Raw genomic sequence first — 19657 nt, 5'->3', positions numbered from 1 at the left:
CCCTCTATGCTAAACTCAACCCAATCTTTTCACAAATTCTTCATGTGTGTTCTCTTTGAAACTCGTTCAAAATCTTCACTGTCCTTGTCAGCTGAAGAATTTGTGAACGGAACTTTTAACTTATCTTATCTAAATTTTCGGCTTTGCCGCTCAAACAGTTCCGCACCCCACGATAATACTTTTCTATTCACCCACGATCTCACATGATCGCCACCTCTCAGTACGTGGGTGACACATGTCAAGCGAATGAGAAGGGTCAGGGGCATGTTCGTACGATTTCCTCGGGCGTACAGTTTTTCACAAGGACTATAAATACCCCCTCCCCTTCCTCACTTCGTTTTTACTCCGCTCGTTCTCACTCCCGCTCGAGCTTCTCAAACCCTAGCGCGTCGCTACTTCATCGTCGCTGGTGAGGAAGAGCTTCACTGCCTCGACCTCGTCGCCGTCGTACTCGCACCGGCTGCGGATTTCTTCACTCCGCCGCCGCCGTAGCTATCTTCCTCTGTCGAGTTAGGGCGTGGAAGATCTGAACTGACGAACTTCACGTATACACTTCCCAGTTCATCGTGTTCTTCATCAAGGGTAATTACAAGTTACTTTTACTACCCTCTTTGATTCAAATGTTTTCTTAAAAATCTTCAAAGGTGTTTGTTCTTCAAATCTTCACACACTGAAAACCTCACATGTCATCTGCTCTTGATTCGTTTCTCTAAGCAATAATTTTTTCTTCAAGATTCCTCAATTGTGTGGATCTTCGATCTATACAACTCCGGAACCTAAGACAAAGCACGCTTAGTGAAATTCTTCAAGACTCATCTGGTCAAATTCCTCAAACTTATTCCTTTTTTTAAAAACCTTCTCAGAACGCATATGACCTCTCCAAATTCCTGTAGCTATACTCTGTTCACAGGTACTCATGTCTGCTGTTGAATCACTAGGTTCTCATCAACTTAACTCATTTGCAGCATTTGAGGGAGTCCTGGACTAGGGGGTGTCCGGATAGCCGAACTATCATCATCGGCCGGACTCCAAGACTATGAAGATACAAGATTGAAGACTTCGTCCCGTGTCCGGATGGGACTTTCCTTGGCGTGGAAGGCAAGCTTGGCGATACGGATATGTAGATCTCCTACCATTGTAACCGACTCTGTGTAACCCTAGCCCTCTCCGGTGTCTATATAAACCGGATGGCTTTAGTCCATAGGACGAACAACAATCATACCATAGGCTAGCTTCTAGGGTTTAGCCTCCTTGATCTCGTGGTAGATCCACTCTTGTAACACACATCATCAATATTAATCAAGCAGGACGTAGGGTTTTACCTCCATCAAGAGGGCCCAAACCTGGGTAAAACATCGTGTCCCTTGTCTCCTGTTACCATCCGCCTAGACGCACAGTTCGGGACCCCCTACCCGAGATCCGCCGGTTTTGACACCGACATTGGTGCTTTCATTGAGAGTTCCTCTATGTCGTCACCGATAGGCTCAATGGCTTCTTCGATCATCATCAACGATGCAGTCCAGGGTGAGGTCTTCCTCCCAGGACAGATCTTTGTATTCGGCGGCTTTGTACTGCGGGCCAATTCGCTTGGCCATCTGGAGCAGATCGAAAGCTACGCCTCTGGCCGTCAGGTCAGATTTGGAAGTTTGAACTTCACGGCTGACATCCGCGGTGACTTGATCCTCGATGGATTCGAGCCACAGCCGAGCGTGCTGCACTATCACGGCGAGCATGATTTAGCTCTGCAGTCGGACAGTACCCTGGAGGCCGCACTCGAACCCGCTCCGATCTTCAACTCGGAGCCGGCTGCGCAGGTCGAGGACGGATGGCTAGACACCGCCTCGGGGGCTGCAACCTCTACGGCGATAGAGTCGAACACTGACCTTGTCCCTCATGAAGCTCGTGACTCCGAGGTGCCGGACTCCTTTCCGGACTCCGAACCTCCCGCGCCCCCTCTGATCGAATCCGATTGGGCGCCGATCATGGAGTTCACCGCAACGGACATCTTTCAACACTCACCTTTTGGCGACATCTTGAGTTCGCTAAAGTATCTCTTGTTATCAGGAGAGCCCTGGCCGGACTGTGGCCAGGACGGTTGGGATGCGGACAACGAAGAAATTCAAAGCCCACCCACCACCCACTTGGTAGCCACTGTCGACGATCTAACCGACATGCTAGATTACGACTTTGAAGACATCGACGGTATGGACGACGACGCCGGAGACGACCAAGAACCAGCGCCTAACGAGCACTGGAAAGCCACCCCAACTCACGATGTATACATGGTGGATACACCAAAAGGAAGCGACAATGAGGAAAAACGGGACGTGGCGAAGGACAACTCCCCCAACAAACAACCAAAACGGCGACGCAAGCGCCGCCCGAAGACTGGCCTCGATAAAAACGGCACCCATACGGACCCGGCCCTAGAGCAGGGCGAAGCAGTGGACGACGCACATACCACCAAGTAGCCATCCGAACATGATGAACTGGACAAGCAACCCATCCCCAGCGAAGACGATCTCACATCACCAGAGCATACGAACCTTCATAAAAGGCTCGTCGTCACTGCAAGAAGTTTGAAGAAGCAAAAGCGGAAGCTCAAAACAGCGGAGGACGCACTCAGAATGAGATGGAGCAAAGTACTCAACACCGCAAATAAATATGGTGCTAGTCACCAGACAAAGAGCTACCCGAAGCGCAAGTTGTTGCCCGAATTTGACGAGGAGACCTTAGAGCCCCCGCAGTCAAAAAAGAAAGAAGCCGCCTGGCCGGATAGACGACCAGATGACAGGCCAAGAGCAACAAGGGGCGCTGCACACAAGCCGGCACACGATCAGCATAAAGATCCTCGGAAAAAGGATGACCCAGCCAGGTCTATATATGGGCCAAAAAAGAAGACTCCAGGAAGCAACATAACCCGCCGAGCATTTGAAGACAACGGCACACCCAAATACAGGGGCACCGCACACCCACTATGTTTCACCGACGAGGTACTGGATCATGGATTTCCAGTGGGATTCAAACCCGTAAACATAGAGGCATATGACGGAACAACAGACCCCGGAGTCTGGATTGAGGATTATATCCTACACATACATATGGCCAGAGGAGATGATCTCCATGCCATAAAATACCTACCCCTCAAGCTCAAAGGGCCAGCTCGGCATTGGCTTAAAAGCCTCCTAGAAAATACTATTGGAAGTTGGGAAGAGCTTGAGGATGCGTTTTGAGCAAATTTTCAGGGGACTTATGTCCGCCCTCCGGATGCAGACAATTTAAGTCACATAACTCAACAGCCCGGAGAGTCAGCATGCAAATTCTGGAACAGGTTCCTCACTAAAAAGAACCAAATAGTCGACTGTCCGGACGCTGAAGCCTTAGCAGCCTTTAAACACAACATCCGAGACGAATGGCTCGCCAGACACCTCGGCCAGGAAAAACCAAGAACAATGGCCACACTAACAAGCCTCATGACCCGCTTTTGCGCGGGGGAAGACAGCTGGCTGGCTAGATGTAGCACCAGCAACCCGAGTACATCCGAAGTCAGGGATGGAAATGGGAAATCACGACGCAGAAAAGATCAGCGCCGGAATAAGGAAAATGGCCCAAACAGTACGGCGGTCAACGCCGGATTCAAAAGCTCTTGGCCGAACAACAAAACACTGCCCCTCAAGGACAACAATGACGAGCTATCCAACCTAAACAAGATTCTGGATAGGCTATGTCAAATACATGGTACCTCCGGGAAGCCTGCAAACCATACCCACAGAGATTGTTGGGTCTTCAAGCAGTCCGGGCGACTTAACGCCGAACACAAGGGGCTCGACACACCAAGCGAAAGTGACGAACCCCAAAAGCAGCACTCCGGAAAACAGAGGACTTTCCCACTAGAAGTCAAAACAGTGAACTCACTTCATGTGATAACGCGAAAACACAGCGCGGCACCTGCCATACCAGGACACCGTCCGCAGAATGGGGATAGACCCTACCAAAATTTGCCATAACAGCACTTCCTTCAAAGGAGTGACGCCAGGCCTTCAAGCCAATCATACGGGCTCTGTACCACTAGAGGTTGTGTTCGGTTCATCCGACAACCTTCATCGCGAAAAGCTCACTCTCCATATCGCCCCATTTTACAGTGGCCATCGAGCACTACTGGGACGCAAAGCTTTCGCCCGCTTTAACGCAATTACACGCCTCTTATACTTACAACGCCCGGTCCACGCGGCATAATCTCATTAAAAAGTAACTCTGAGTGTTCCTCGACCATGGAGAGCGTGGGGCTGCCTTGACAGCCACTCCGACCTTGCAGGTCAAGGCCCCCTAAAAATAGGTCATTCAGACCCCGGACACAGTTAGGCGAGTCCGGCGTAAATAAACAAGGGGCTTCCCAGCCGCATACCCCCTTTATAAGGGGCCGCGCGTATAAATGATGAGAGCCAATAACGCTCAACTTTCTTCATCTTCCAAATTATACTTTATTTTAATACAACCTTTGCAAGATATTTCTTAGAAACTAAGTCCTTATCTTTTACAGATGAAGCACGTGCTACACCTGTCCAGGATATAGCACAACGGAGATACAGGCGCAGACGTGCAGCAGGGACCCGTTGCAAGGATTCTTTTCAGATTAAGACCCTGCGTAAACCTTTCTTACCGTCTCTTGTTGATACACATCCCCCGGTTTCCTACCATAGCCGAGGAGGAGGCTGGTGTTTTGGCATCAGCCGCGTCAGAAGTTCCCGCCTGTACATGGACACTAGGGGCTTAGGGCATTGTTCTGCCCGGTATCATAAAGACCGAACACCTCAGGGAGTGTTCGGCGTCTCGAGTTAGGCCTTATATGCATCAGCTCCGAATCATGTCTTTGGTCAAATGTTGGGTTTGCCCGGCTCCTGTGTTTTGCTGCCTTACGTTCCGTATCATCGACTAACGCGGCACCAGGAGAACTACTGCAATTGTGCCCCGGTTCAGCCGGGCGAGCACCTCAGTAGAAAAATTCGAAAACTGACTGTCATGATATAGCGAGAGACTGGTCAACCACTCGATCGACCATTGGAATGTTTAGAATTCCTCCACTTTGACGAAGGACCGCTTCCCGGTCAGGCACATACGTGCCCCGAGTTCGGAGAAGAGCGGTGCCGCCAGGGGCTATATAGTAGCCCCACATTCGAGCTCCTATGGCTAAGTGAAAGTGATAAAGCATTATAGTCCGGTTGCCTAGTTTGCTACGCTATCACCTCCTTAAAAGGACCAAGACGTTGGATTAAGTGTGAAAAAGCGCTTTTCTTTTTGCAAACACCCCCGCACCATGTGCGTGGGGGCTGAAGCCAAAGACTGCCATCTTTCAGATTATACATACATGTACGGCCGCACAGGAGATAGTTTAATACTTGAACACACAAGTATAAAAAGCTATTGCATTATAAACATGATCTCAGAAATCATACATGTCATTCAAACATAACATCTTTCGAGCATTGCGACTCTATTAAACGAGCGCCCTGCAGGACTTCCTCAAAATAGTGCTCGGTGGGGAATCGGCTTTCGTCCGAACCCCGGGATGCAACAGCGGTGGCATCCATCTCCGCCCAGTATGTCTTACCACGGGCGAGAGCCATCCGTGCACCTTCTATGCACGCCGACCGCTTCATCGCCCCAATACGCGGCACCGCCCCAAGGAATTGCTACAACAGGCCAAAATAACTCTTTGGCTTGGGCCTTCCCGGCCACAGATGAGCGACCACATCCGTCATGGCAAGTCCGGACAATCTATTCAGCTCAGCCCACTCAACCAGTCGATCACTCAACGGAAGTGGACGCTCCGGACTATGGAATTGAGACCAGAAAAGCTCTTCCATTTCGTGATCCTTCTCGCTTCGGAAGTGCACGACTGCGTCCGCCGCACTCGCTGCCAAGTCCAGATAAGGATCCTCCACACTGTACAATCGGCCCAGCTGAGCATACTTCGGATCCGTGAACTTCCTACGCAGCATAAAGGGCTTTCCAGCCACAATGTCTCCGACCTGACGCAGTTCCTCCTTCATAGCCCGCATTGCACTACAGGCATCCTTGGCTTCGTCGTCGGCCTTCTTCAGGTCCTCTTGCTCCGCTCGGCGTTCTCTTTCAAGAACCTCCTGGCGGTCGGTAGAAACTTTTAATTTCGCGGCCATTCCGGCCATCTCTTCCCTGCTTCGGCAGTGAGCAGCCTTCTCGGCTTCTAGCTCTTCCGCTGCCTTCGAGGCAGCCGCCTCGCTTTTTCTGGCTTGCTCCTTGGCCTGAGCAAGCTCTGCTCGAAGGTCTTCCACAACAGCAGCGCCATCTGCATCAAGCATACAAATTGTAAGGAATGGGCGTCAGCTCCCTTACTAGGCGACCATGGAGAAACCACATACCTTGTGACTCATCAAGTCGTTTATTGACCAGCGAGATGTCCGCATCCGCAACGTCGAGTTGCCTCTTCAGCTCGGCAAATCCATCAGTCCGGCTGGCCACCGAACGTTCCGCCACCTGCATAGGAAAGGTGACAATCTATAACTGAGATTATGATCCTCGGCACGCTGTCGCTTTCGACAGCATACCAAGTCTCAGGGGCTACTATCTATACAGGGCGCACTTCATGTGCAAAACTGTCAAAAGGTATGTCATTTTTTGCGTACCTCAAACCCCGTCAGCAAACTTCCGACGGCCTCACACAACCCGCTTTCGACGGACGAGATCCTCTCAATCACCCTACTCATTAATGTGTGGTGATCTTCTGAGATGGACACCCTCTTGAGCAAATCATGCAGCTCCACCGGCCGTACTCCAATGGGTACCGAACTCTCCGGCCCCGCCGGACTCGGGGAGACCCTCCGTGACGACACCTCAGGGTCGCCCGCCCCGCACGACGGAGCGGCAGATGGAGGCGTTTCGCTCTCCATCATCTCCGGACGAAGGTCTCCCGAAGATGAGATGTGCTGAGATGGGCTGAGATCCGAACTACAAGGTGAAAACTTCGGTTACCCTTAGAAATTAAGCAGGGGTGTCCACTATAACAAAATCCCCCCTTTTTTTACTTACGGCACGCTAGAGGGTTGATTCCTCCGAGGAGACAGTACGGCCGGGGCTCTTCCCGGCACAGGACCTTCCGGTACAGATTTCTTTCCCCGCTTTGAGGCCTTGGCCTCCGGGTCTTCAGAAGCAGTCCTCTTCTCCCCCTGGAAGGAGGGACTCTCGATTCCTCCCTTACTGAAAGCCTCCTTGGTGGAGGTGGTAGTTCCCCTGTGCCCCCCTTCGCCCTCCTCCGAAGGTGCAACCTCCAACATTTTGATTAACACGGGATCCTGCGTGGTCTCAGGGAGGGGGGGCCGAACACCGTATCAGTTTTGCTTGCACTATCCACTCCTGTCCAAGGGATAGCTGGTTAAAAGTCAAACCCATGATAAATAAATGGACGATGTGTCCGGACACGGGGCTACTTACTTGAGTATCCGGGCGATTGCAGCTTAGGCCAGCATCCTCGGTCAATTCCGGACGCATCTCTTGCGATCCGAAGAATAGTTTGTACATCTCCGCGGGTGTCAAACCCATGAAGTGTTGAAGAGCTCGTGGCCCCTCCGGATTAAATTCCCACAGGCAGAGGGGGCGACGTTTGCAGGGCAGTAGGCGCCGGATCAACATAACCTGTACCACTGTGACCAGATTGATCTCCCTTTCTTGGAGGCCTCGAATCCGGTCCTGCAACAAGGGTACGTCTTTGGACGGCCCCCAGTCACGCCCCTTGTTGACCCATGACGTCAGCTGTTGTGGAGGGCCCGAGCGGAAGACGGGCGGCGGCCTCTGCCTGCTGCCCCTGGGAGCGGTGATATAGAACCACTCATGTTGCCACAAGCCGAGCTCCTCCTGAAAAGAGCCCTCGGGCCATGGAGCATCGGCCCTCTTGCTTATAACCGCCCCGCCGCACTCTGCCTGACGCCCCTCAATCATCTTCGGCTCCACGTTGAAGGTTTTGAGCCACAAGCCGAAGTGAGGGGTAGTGCGGAGGAAGGCTTCGCAGGCGACAATGAATGATGAGATGTGGAGGATGGACTCCGGAGCCAAGTCATGGAATTCCAGCCCATAGTAAAACATGAGCCCCCTCACGAAGGGATCCGTCGGGAAGCCTAAACCCCGACGGAGGTGAGACACGAACACGACACTCTCGCCAAGCTCGGGAGTCGGAATAACTTGCCCTCGGGCAGGAAGCCTATGTGAAATCTCGTAGGTTAAGTACCTGGCGTCTCTCAGCTTTAGCACGTCCTCTTCCGTGACGGAGGAGGGCATCCACCGGCCTCGTAGGTCAGGGCCGGACATTGTCGAAGATCGAAGGTACCCGAATCTGGAGCCCTGGGTGTTGGAACTCGGGGCGAGGGGCGGATTTGATAGAGGATTGAAGGAAAAGAACGGGCCTTGGTCTCATTATAAAGAGGAAGAATACCAAGAGCCGTCTCCGTGACCGTTTGGGACCCGCCTTCGATGGAGGGGGCGTGGCAACGGGCGCGGTTGGGTTACCCACGTCTGTATTGATGGGAATCCTGGAATAAGGGGAACACAATCTTTGCTTCGACAAGACGTGCCAAGGAAACCGCTTCGCTAAATGTGCTGAGGTGGTGCAATAAAAACAATTCAAGTAAAGGCTTGGTAGTGGTGTGATGTCACGCCACAAAACGCGTCAGCAGATTGAACTGGTGTAATATTATTCTCCCTACGGTGGTATGTGGAATTTATTTTTGCAGAGCCGGACACTATCCTGGTGTTCACAATCTTCTATAAATTATTCGGAGGAGGAACCCGCCTTGCAATGCCGAAGACAATATGCGTGCCGGACTCATCGTCATTGAAGCCTGGTTCAGGGGCTACTGAGGGAGTCCTGGACTAGGGGGTGTCCGGATAGCCGAACTATCATCATCGGCCGGACTCCAAGACTATGAAGATACAAGATTGAAGACTTCGTCCCGTGTCCGGATGGGACTTTCCTTGGCGTGGAAGGCAAGCTTGGCGATACGGATATGTAGATCTCCTACCATTGTAACCGACTCTATGTAACCCTAGCCCTCTCCGGTGTCTATATAAACCGGATGGCTTTAGTCCATAGGACGAACAACAATCATACCATAGGCTAGCTTCTAGGGTTTAGCCTCCTTGATCTCGTGGTAGATCCACTCTTGTAACACACATCATCAATATTAATCAAGCAGGACGTAGGGTTTTACCTCCATCAAGAGGGCCCGAACCTGGGTAAAACATCGTGTCCCTTGTCTCCTGTTACCATCCGCCTAGACGCACAGTCAGGGACCCCCTACCCGAGATCCGCCGGTTTTGACACCGACAGCGTTCCTCGAAGAAAAGTTGCATACATCTTCAGAAAATTCCATTGTTCACATTCCTCAGCTAAAGAAAACGGATGATGGTAAGAAGCCACAGAAGGGTGGAAAGAGGCCTGAGGTCAATACTGCTTTCGAGATCCCTGATGACATATACAAGGATTATTGCACTCCTGATGAGGCCAAATTTGGCAAAGAGGACAAAAATCAGCGCAAGGTGCGCATACAAAGGATAGAGAGGAGATGGGCACGGGAATGGAGGGAGTACAGATATGTTACTCCCAAGTATATGAAGAAATTCGCTCTCAACCCTCCATGCCCAAGACCTCCGTTGGCACCTGGCCAATTGGCAGATCCCACCAGCCTCAAGCGCGGTGAGGATTATCCTGATGAATGGGCAAAGCGCCAGGCCAAACTGGCCAAACAGGCAAAAGAAGCTGTGAGGAAATTCAATGAAGACTCTGCTGCCGGTGCTATAGCTGCTGAGGCCTCTGCAAGCAAGCTGAAGAAGGCCATGGCTAAGAAGCCTGCTCACAAGCCAAGTTCCTCAGCTATGCCCTCACGGCCAGATTCTTCAAAGCCCTCACGGCTAAATCCTCAAACTGCTCCTTCTCCTTCAAAGTATTCAGTTTCTCCGACAAAGTCCTCAGCTGCTCCAACTAAATCCTCTGCACCTGTGCATCTCGCCACGTGCCAAAGGACTACAGGCATCTCAATTGCCTCAGGAGCGTCTGCAAGTTTCTTAGCTGCATCAGATTCCTCAACTGGCCCCTCTTTGTTGAAGAAAAAGGCCACTACTGGACGAGGCCCTCGACCAAGTCCTCACAAGAAGCAGGTCGCTTTTCAAGTGCCATCTGATGATGATAAGGCTGATGATGAAGAACTTGCCGAAATCATCAGAGACAGGCAGGTCAAGGCCGCTAGAGCCAAAGGCAGCAATGTGCCAATGTTACTGGATCCGAAGTTGATCCTATATTTCATTAATCTATGGCACAAGGACCCGAACACACCTTTGCCGGAAATGAACCTCACTCCTGGTCAAAGTCATGTCTTGACTTCCTTAATTGAAGAAGAAAAATGGAAGTATGACCAAGCAAGGTCATTGAAGAAAGCGCAGTACAAGAAGCAGCGCTACCTAAAGGACAACGTCCTCAATCTTTCGCCTGAGCAGCTTATTGCGCTGCAAGCTGAAATCAAGAAGCTCAGCAAAGAATTTGAAGCCTACAAGGCTGACTGGAAGGGCGCCAAGGTCCGGTTCGTCAAGCTGACGAAGACATTCACTTCAGGTGTTGTTGCTCCTGTGCGCATTGAAGTCACTCCAGCTGAAGCATCTGTCCAACCTACTGAAGAACATGCTAGCACCGTTGATGACAATCAGGCTGCTGAACAAAATGAAAGTACCAGGGATGATGACTGCATTCCAGCCACTGAAGAAATTGCCAGGGCATCCACTAGTGTTGCGCCTGAAGAAAATGAAGAAGTCGGGGCAACTGCATCACTTGTGCTTGAAGAAAATGAACCAAATTCCTCCGCTCCTCCTGCACCAACACCAACGCCAACTCCAATCCTTCCATCTACATCAGATGTGAAGAAGACCAAGGCTGCAGAGCGTGCAACAGTGAAGAAAAGGAAGGCATCAACTTCATCAGATTCTTCAGCTCCAAAGAAGATGAAGCCTTTGACAAGCTCATTTGACAACCCAATTGATGATGTTCCTGTCTCATCCATGTCATCAAAGGACCTTGTTCCTTTTAATGAAGATTATGTGATTCCAAGTGAATCAGATGAAGAAATTCCTTTTGTTGCTTCGTCAGAGCAGTTGGATGAAGAAATTGAAGTGGATGCAATCCCTTCAACACCTGTTGTCTCCTCGCCTATGCCTCAGTTTACTGCTGAAGAGGTCGGTGTTGAACAAATGGCAGATGAAGAAGTGGACATTGGTTGTACCACTCTCATGCCGAATGATGACTTTTGGGAAAGTCGGCACCCCAACTCTCCACTGTTCACTCCACTTCAACAAATTCCTCAGTCCCCTATTGCTACTGAAGTACAAATGGGATCTGAAGAACCTCATGCAACCCCATCTGTCCATGAAGAGATTCCAGCCACTAGTGCTGATGAAAATGTCAATGAAGAATTGATGACCCAGGCTACAACTGAAGAAGAGCCTGAAATTCCTCAGCCTATGAATCCTGAGATTGCGATTCCTGAGGTGGTGATGCAATTGACTGATACTCCTCAGCCCAAGCCAAATAATCCCTTCTCGAAGAAGCAGAAATTCAAGGTTGATGACTTCTTCAGCGAGCACGTGTTCTTCACTGATTATAATCCTTATGACTTTGCTCGTCTTAGAAGGAAGCGCTTTTGAACTGCCAGCCAGGCCAATTTCTATTCTTCACTGCTTTTCAACAAAGACAAAGTCTTCGACCACGAGCATATTCCTCACGTGGATATGGAATCAATGTCTTGCTTCTCTCCAGTCCTTAGTATGATTCACGATGCAGGACTGCTCAACTTTTTCTCTGACATTGTTGATTGGAATGAAGAGCTTATTCTTCAGTTCTACGCAACGCTGCACGTCACAGGTGATGCTGATGATATCAACACTTGGGTGTTAGACTGGATGACCGAAAACACCCATTATAAGGCACCGGCCTCTGAATTACTTCATGCCCTGCCAATCAGTCCTCCACCTGAAGGTGCTCGTTGTCTGTACCAACCTGAACTTACTGCTCATTACATGCAAGTGCTAATGAAGCCTCTAAAGCCAGGTCAAGCCCCAAGGACCAAAATCCTCGTGAAGGAATTGTTGTATGTGCCAAGAACATTCTATCGCATTCTGACGAAGACTTTGAGTCCTATCAAAGGCCACGACTAATCTGATGAGGAAATTGTTGGCATCATGAAGAATCTGCTATTCAACATCATGCATGGCATCCCTGTCAATTATCATGATTTCTTCATGAGGACTCTGGCAAATGTTGCACTTTCTCCATTTGAGCTGAAGCCTTATGCTCCTTGGATTATGAGATTCATCAGAACAAGGTCTTCACTCAACTACAAAGCTGATACACTCAACCATGGCAGCTACTTGCCCCCTATAGAAGTCCTCAAGCGGACATTTTCCTCAGCTGACAAAAAGGGCAAGGCCACTGCTATTTTTGATGAAGGCATTCGTCCATTGGATGGTCAGTTTCGCAAAGCTGCATATTATTCCACCAATGATGGCTCTGCCACTCATGATTCTGCTGCCAATGCACCCAAGTCAAATCCTCAAGCCACTGCTCCTCGTGTGATGACTGGTCGTGAGCTGCTTCTTAGTCTCCACCAGAAGGTGGATCGAAACCACAAATGGGTTAAGCATCAGTTTGGTTCTATTCTTCACAACATGACTGCTGCACATAATGCAATGAAGAAAAACCATTACTACCTCCATGAAGTCTTCGGTCGCACCTGGGCTATTCTGTCACATATATATGGTGAAGAAGATCTGAAGAAAATGGGTCTCAAGGAAGATTTTGACTGGTCTGCTCCTGCACTGAAGAAATACAAGAAGGTCAAGGTTCCTTCCTTGGTAGCCAGTTCATATTCTTCATCACGCGACATGGACGAGTATGAAGACTTGGACGACACAACGGCAAGCCCTACAACGACACACGGCCCCAACAACACTGGCGCTCCTTCATCATCATGATATTCTTCAGGGGCGTTAGTCCTCATTTTCAACCCTTTTGGTCATTCGATGACAAAGGGGGAGAAATTTGAGTTAGTCTTCAAGCGGGTCTATCTTATATGGGCATTTTTTGGCTGAGTTACAACTCTCGTTCTTCTGATGACTTTGCTGGATCGAGTTGTAAACTTAAACTCTATGGTGGCCTGATACTTTTGTTGAGTTCTTCTGCATGCTTATTCCTCATTTTCCTCATTAATGTCATTACACGCATGTTGGATTACATCAGTCACCATATTTCATCATGCATTTCAAATTCTTCATATTATATGTCAAATGCGTGTATGAATTATAAGATATAGGGGGAGATCTCCATGATTTTACTCTTCAAGCGTGCATTGCTTCAAAAGCAAATTCCTCACTATGCACATCTTCAGGGGGAGTTCTTCTATATCTTGCAATCAAATTCCTCAATATCAGTATTTACACTTCATATGTTTATCCCCATTGAAAACTTAACCTATATTGTCATCAATCACCAAAAAGGGGGAGATTGTAAGTGCATCTAGTGCCCCTTAGTGATTTTGGTGTATTGAAGACTTATAGGTTAAGGGACTAATGCGTTTGTGAGTGTACACAGGTCTATAAGTCTATGAGGAGTTTGATAATTACAGAGAAAGTCGACCCCTAAAAATGAAGTTCTTCAACTGAAGACTTTGTATTTCTGCAGACTTTCTGAAGACTTTGAAAGTGAAGAAATTGGTGTGACCTTGAAGACTTGGAATTCATTCGAGAAACATGAAGCGTGAAGACTTTTGTTTTCGTAGTTTCATTTTTTGTTTCTTGAGTCATATGAAACACCGTACTGTTAAAGGGGTCGAGGAAATACTAAGGAAAAATTTCCATGTGTGCTCAACTCAAAATCCTACACCTACCAAACCCTTCGAGTGAAGCCATTGAAATCTCATACAGATCAGTCAATTTCTTCAGTAACAGAGACGAAGTTCTTCTGGTTGCTGATGAATTTGTTCTGACTGAGGAGTTAGGAATTCGCCAGTATGGATTGCCTACACAGTGAGGAACATGATAGCCCTGAGGAATTTGAGAGTCAAAATTCCGAACGTTGTTGTGCTACGCGCCAGCTGTCCCAAAATATCTACCCACCTAACGGTCATATCATTGAAGGGCATTTATGTCTTATCATGTCGGGATGCTCCCTAGGCTATAAATAGCCGCCCCCTACAACCACTAGCTGGTTGGCTGCTCCGAGAGAAACTGACACTTGTCATTTGAGAGCATCCCATCCTCCGAGGACTTTGAGTGAAAATCATCGAGTGAGGAAAATCCAAACCCAAACACCTTCAAACCCAAAGTGATTGAGCATCACTGAAGAGATTGATCATGCGTGGATCCGGCGCTTGTTACCTTTGAAGACTGTGCTTCTTCCAGATGGTTAGGTGTCAAGGCCTAGAGCATCCAAGAGGAATTGTGGATCGCTGGGTGATCGAGTCTGTGAAGGTTTAGAAGTCACCTGAAGACTTACCACGAGTGATTGGACGAGGTCTGTGTGACCTTAGTTCAAGGATAATACGGTGAGGACTGTATGTCCTGGACTGTGTGTCCTCAGGTTTAAATACCTAGTCGCTCCAACAAGACGTACAACTGTCACAACAGTTGGAACTGGTCTACCAAATCATTGTCTTCACCGAGCTAACTGGTTCTATTTCCTCTTCATTTCCTCATTACTGTGTTATGGTCTTGTTCATATCTGTTCGAGGACTTTGACTGAAGACTTTCTCAATTTCCTCAGTTCAATTTCTTCAGTCTGTTTGTCCTCATCCTGTGTTATCATGTGTTTACGCTTTCTGTACTCTATGCTTGTCTTCATTTCATCATGATGACCATGCTTGTGTTATGTTATGTTTACTTTTGAGTACTTATTCCGCTGCAAGTAGTTCTTCGCTAAGGAATTTCCTCACCAGCAAATTCCTCAGTGAAGAATTCATAAAAATCGCCTATTCACCCCTCCTAACGCACTTTCAAAAACTGATAGACAGCTATGGGTACGTTTGACAGAACAATATTCATATTTTTTACACCATTATCGATATCTAGTCACATAACTAATACACATGCATATTGATCTCCTTCTTAACAGTTTGAATCGGTGCGGGATAAGCTCCTGCCAGTGTAGCGCATACGAGCACTTCAAGAAGAAATAGCGGGATTTTGGCTCGACGAGGTCATAGATCCCAAAGGGGGATTCTATTACGAGCTACCGCCCCAATGAACCACTCCCAATTGTCATCGTGCTCCGAAGGCACCAAGTCAAATGCCACTGGCTCTGAAGGCAACATGTAGGAAAAACTGTATATATATATATACATGTGTATATGTGTGAATAATATGGTGTGTGTGGTTGTGAGACATTCGATGATATATATATATATATATATATATATATATATATATATATATATATATATATATGATCGGTTCTATGAGAAATTCTATTTATATATATGCATAACGTGTACAATATGTAGTATCGTAAAATACCAGCAAACGAAAAAGAATTAAATGGAAAACACAAAATTAAAGGAAAAATAAATAATAAAACCAAAAAAACCCAAACTTTTTAGTACTGGTTGGTGTTACAAACTGGTACTAAAGGTCTCCCCACACCCGGCCCTGGCTCGTGCCACGTGGTGGCCCTTTAGTCGTGCAGAACCGGTACTAAAGGGGGGGGCTTTAGTCCCCACCCTTTAGTGCCGGATACAGAACCGGCACTGAAGGCCCTTACGAACCGGAGCTATAGCCCGATTCTGCACTACAAACAAGCCACAAAATTACATCGGATTGATCCCAATCATATAAGGAAGAAGGGGAACATGGTATTGAAGATCCAAAAGAGAGAGAGAGAACCATCTAGCTACTACTATGGACCCATAGGTCCTGGAGGAACTACTCACACATGGTGATGGAGGATACAAGGTTAATGAAGAGCCTCCTGGCAATGGCTTCCCCCTCCGGCAGAACTCCGGAACGGGACTCCAGATGGGGTCTCTTCGGAGCAGAGGATTGTGACGGCGATAAAAATCTTCTAGAGGTACGACAGATGGTCTTTGTACTCATGGGGAATTATGGCGGTGAAATTTGACTAAGGAGGTATCCAGGGGGCCCACATGGATAGGTGGGGCGGCCACCCCCTGTCGCGTCATGTGTCCATGTGGGATCCTCGTGGGTCCTCTCATTGCTTCCTGAAGCTTCTAGTGTTTCTTGTTTCCCAAAAAATCATGCTAAATCGGCAACGTATTTTGACCTCCGTGGGTATTGATTTCCTGCAAAACCAAAAACAAGTACTCCATCTGTCCGAAAAAACTTGTCCCTCAAATGGATGTATCTAGCACCAAGTTAGTGCTAGATACATTCATTTGAGAGACAAGCTTGGGACAAGCTTTTTCGAACGGAGGGAGCAAAAAACAGGAACTTGCATTGGGCACTGAATTAATTAATTAGGCCATAAAAATAATGTAAAAACTATAAAAAATTATATAAAAATGGTAACAATAGCATTTAACAATCAAAAATTGTAGATCGTTTAAGACGTATCACCCCTCTAAACAAGTCATTCGCAGCAAGCAAATCCATAATGAAATAAAATAGCAAGCGAGAATTAGAAAATGGAAGCACAGTAAATGTTTCTCTTACCAAATTTCACTTACCAAGAGTGCTACACTCCCCGGCAACAACGCCAAAAAGGAGTCTTGATAACCCACAAGTGTGAGGGATCCATCATAGCCTTTTTAATAAGTAAGAGTATCGAACGCAATGAGGAGCAAAAGGAATTGGTTGATGGAAACTAGCAAAAGTTCACTGTAAAGCTACATGAGTGGTTGTGGTTTTTCTGAAAGAAAGAGTGAATGACGTAAAGTAAATAGTAACAAAATTGCAACATTGAAGCAAGTGGTCAATCCTTAATTATGCTAAGGACAAGCCATTTTTTAACTTATAGGTATCAAGGCATTCTCGAGGACACATGTGAGTTCCACCAAGTTACTTCCATCAAGATCCATTGAGTTACCATTCACTGCTTTGAAAATTTGTTGTGCGGTGGAAGCTATCATTATGTGATGTTCTTGCATGAACAAACAACATAGTTAGGATTATACCCACAAGCATCTGCAAATACAAGAATAATTAGTATAACATCTAACCATAGCAATAAATTCTAGGGTTCCAACACCCCTCATGCAACAGTTCTTAAACTTAGCGTATGGTAATATCTGTCACTCTTGCCACCCATCCACGAACAAACTAATCACACGATCTACTCCTCTAGGCCCTTAAGGGTGAAGTGATATGTTGTCAATGTTCGCACGCCGCCTTTAGAAAGTTACATGAAAACATAATATCAAAACATTAAACTAGATTCAACTTCACAAGATTACTAGCAACAAGGTCTATCACGTGTCCTCGAGAACGTAACGGACTACTCACAACACATCATAAGGATCATGATTAGTGTAGATGAATATATGAATAACAATCTGAACATATGAATCTTTCACCAATAAAACTTCTAAGCATCAACTACAAGGAGTAATCGACACCAGAAACTATACTCGGCAAAGGATCTGAGGTAAAAGTTCATAGAACAGAAAGATGGGGTGAAGGTAGTTGATGAAGATGACAGTGCTGATGAAGATGTTGATGGAGATGATGATCTCAATGATGATTCGAGTGTTGGTGAGGACGATGGCTTTGAGTACCCCCTCCCTCAGGATGGATCTTTGGCAGAATCAGCCTCTAGAGGGCAAAAGTGCTCCGCCTCGCAGCGGTGGTGGAAAAACCCCGGATTAAATCCAAAGAAGTTTTAGGTTAGAATAGAATTTAGAGCCAAAGGGCATCGAGAAGCGAAAAAACAGGGCCTCCGCCAAGGGGCGTGTGGCCAGGCCGCGTGGAGCCTCAGTGTCTCCCCTCTGTCCCCACTTCTAGCTACCAGTTCCTTTTCCTCCGAAAATAATTTAGTAAAATTATCAGCCTTTTCTTTGGAAAATTAGTAAAATTTTCAGCCTTTGCTCCGAAAAAATATGTTTTCTTATGTTGTTGTTTCGCCCCTGTTTTCCAATTGGCCGATGTTTTCCTGAGAATTTCCCTCTCCATGTATTACATGCAAATTGAAAGGAAAAAAGGCATTAAAATTGAGCAATAATGTGTTAAATATCATTGATAAAGAGTAAATTATAATAAGAAAAAGTGATGCAAAACATTAGAATTGAGCAATAATGTGTTAAATATCATTGATAATGAGTAAATTATAATAAGGAAAAGTGATGCAAAATGGATGTATCAGGGCATTACGTCCTTATATTCATAGATCGTTATACAATTGCATCTATGACTAATACTCCACTAGAGACCACTATCCAGCATGCACCTCAAAGCATTAAGTAAAAGTGAAGCATCATATTAAGCAAGGTGACATAATGTTGATAGTATATTGTCTTTACCTCCAGTTCATCACCAAGACAACTACACAACTATTTTTTATCATTGCTGGCAATGACATAATACAAGTTTTTTTTTCTGTCACTGAGATATATTACTTGCAAGGTTAAACCTAACTAGCATGGACACTCCCTCTTGGAGATCATTCATCTAAACACGACCAGTGCAAAGACTAATAGATCAGAGAGCATATATGTCTATAAATCATGCAACAAGGAGCTCATATGAATCCAAAATAAACTATATATAAATCTAATCATAAAGTGACAATTCAACACATGCAACCAAAACACCATTAATAACATGAGATGAATCACAATCATATTAGGCAGCTCAAGTGATATTTGTTGACGAACAAGGGAGAGAGGATGCCATCTAGATACTGTTATGGACCCATAGTCCAAGGAGGACTACTCACACATGGACATGGTGGCAACACGGGCGATGAAGATGGCTCCGACGATGAATTCCCCCTTCGACCGAGTAATCGAAAATGCCTCCAGATTGGATCGTCGCGGAACAGGAGGTGACGGCGGCATAGAAAATCATTAATAAATCTTATGGGAGGTTTCGGGAAAATGTAAGGCGGCAAAAGAAACATGTGTTGGAGGGGTGCCCTATGGGGCCCACGCACCCCCACCTCGTTGTCCCAACCCTAGACCGCGAGCCAGGGCCATGTGGGGCTCACACATACCCCCTCTATTGGTCTCTGGTCCCTCTGGCTCCTCGATTAGAAACTTCTAGAAATATTTTTCCAAAAAAATCATCCTCGAAAATGGTGATTTTCTGAAAGTCCAAAAGCATGAAAAAATAACAACTGACACTAGGCACTGAATTAATAGGTTAGTCCAAAAAATTGGTATAAAATTGTGCCAAAATAATATAAAAGTACCATGAACATAATTAAAATTATAGATAATTCGAGACGTATCACCACTGGACTATGAGTTTGTAGAACTGGCCAAGTAGCAATCTCTTCCCTCATTCTTCAATACAAAGATCACATGAGCTTCGTAACATGATCGTGATCTATATGTTGTAATTCTTGCGGTTACTTTCGTTGTGTGATGAATTATTACGTCATGATCAGATTATATGCAGTGTTCTGTATGTCTTATAGATGCATAAT

The sequence above is a fragment of the Triticum dicoccoides genome, chromosome 5B, assembly GCF_002162155.2.
Source record: "Triticum dicoccoides isolate Atlit2015 ecotype Zavitan chromosome 5B, WEW_v2.0, whole genome shotgun sequence".
Lineage (NCBI taxonomy): Eukaryota > Viridiplantae > Streptophyta > Magnoliopsida > Poales > Poaceae > Triticum > Triticum dicoccoides.
The sequence above is the reverse complement of the archived record's forward strand: the minus strand, read 5'-3'. Positions refer to the sequence as shown.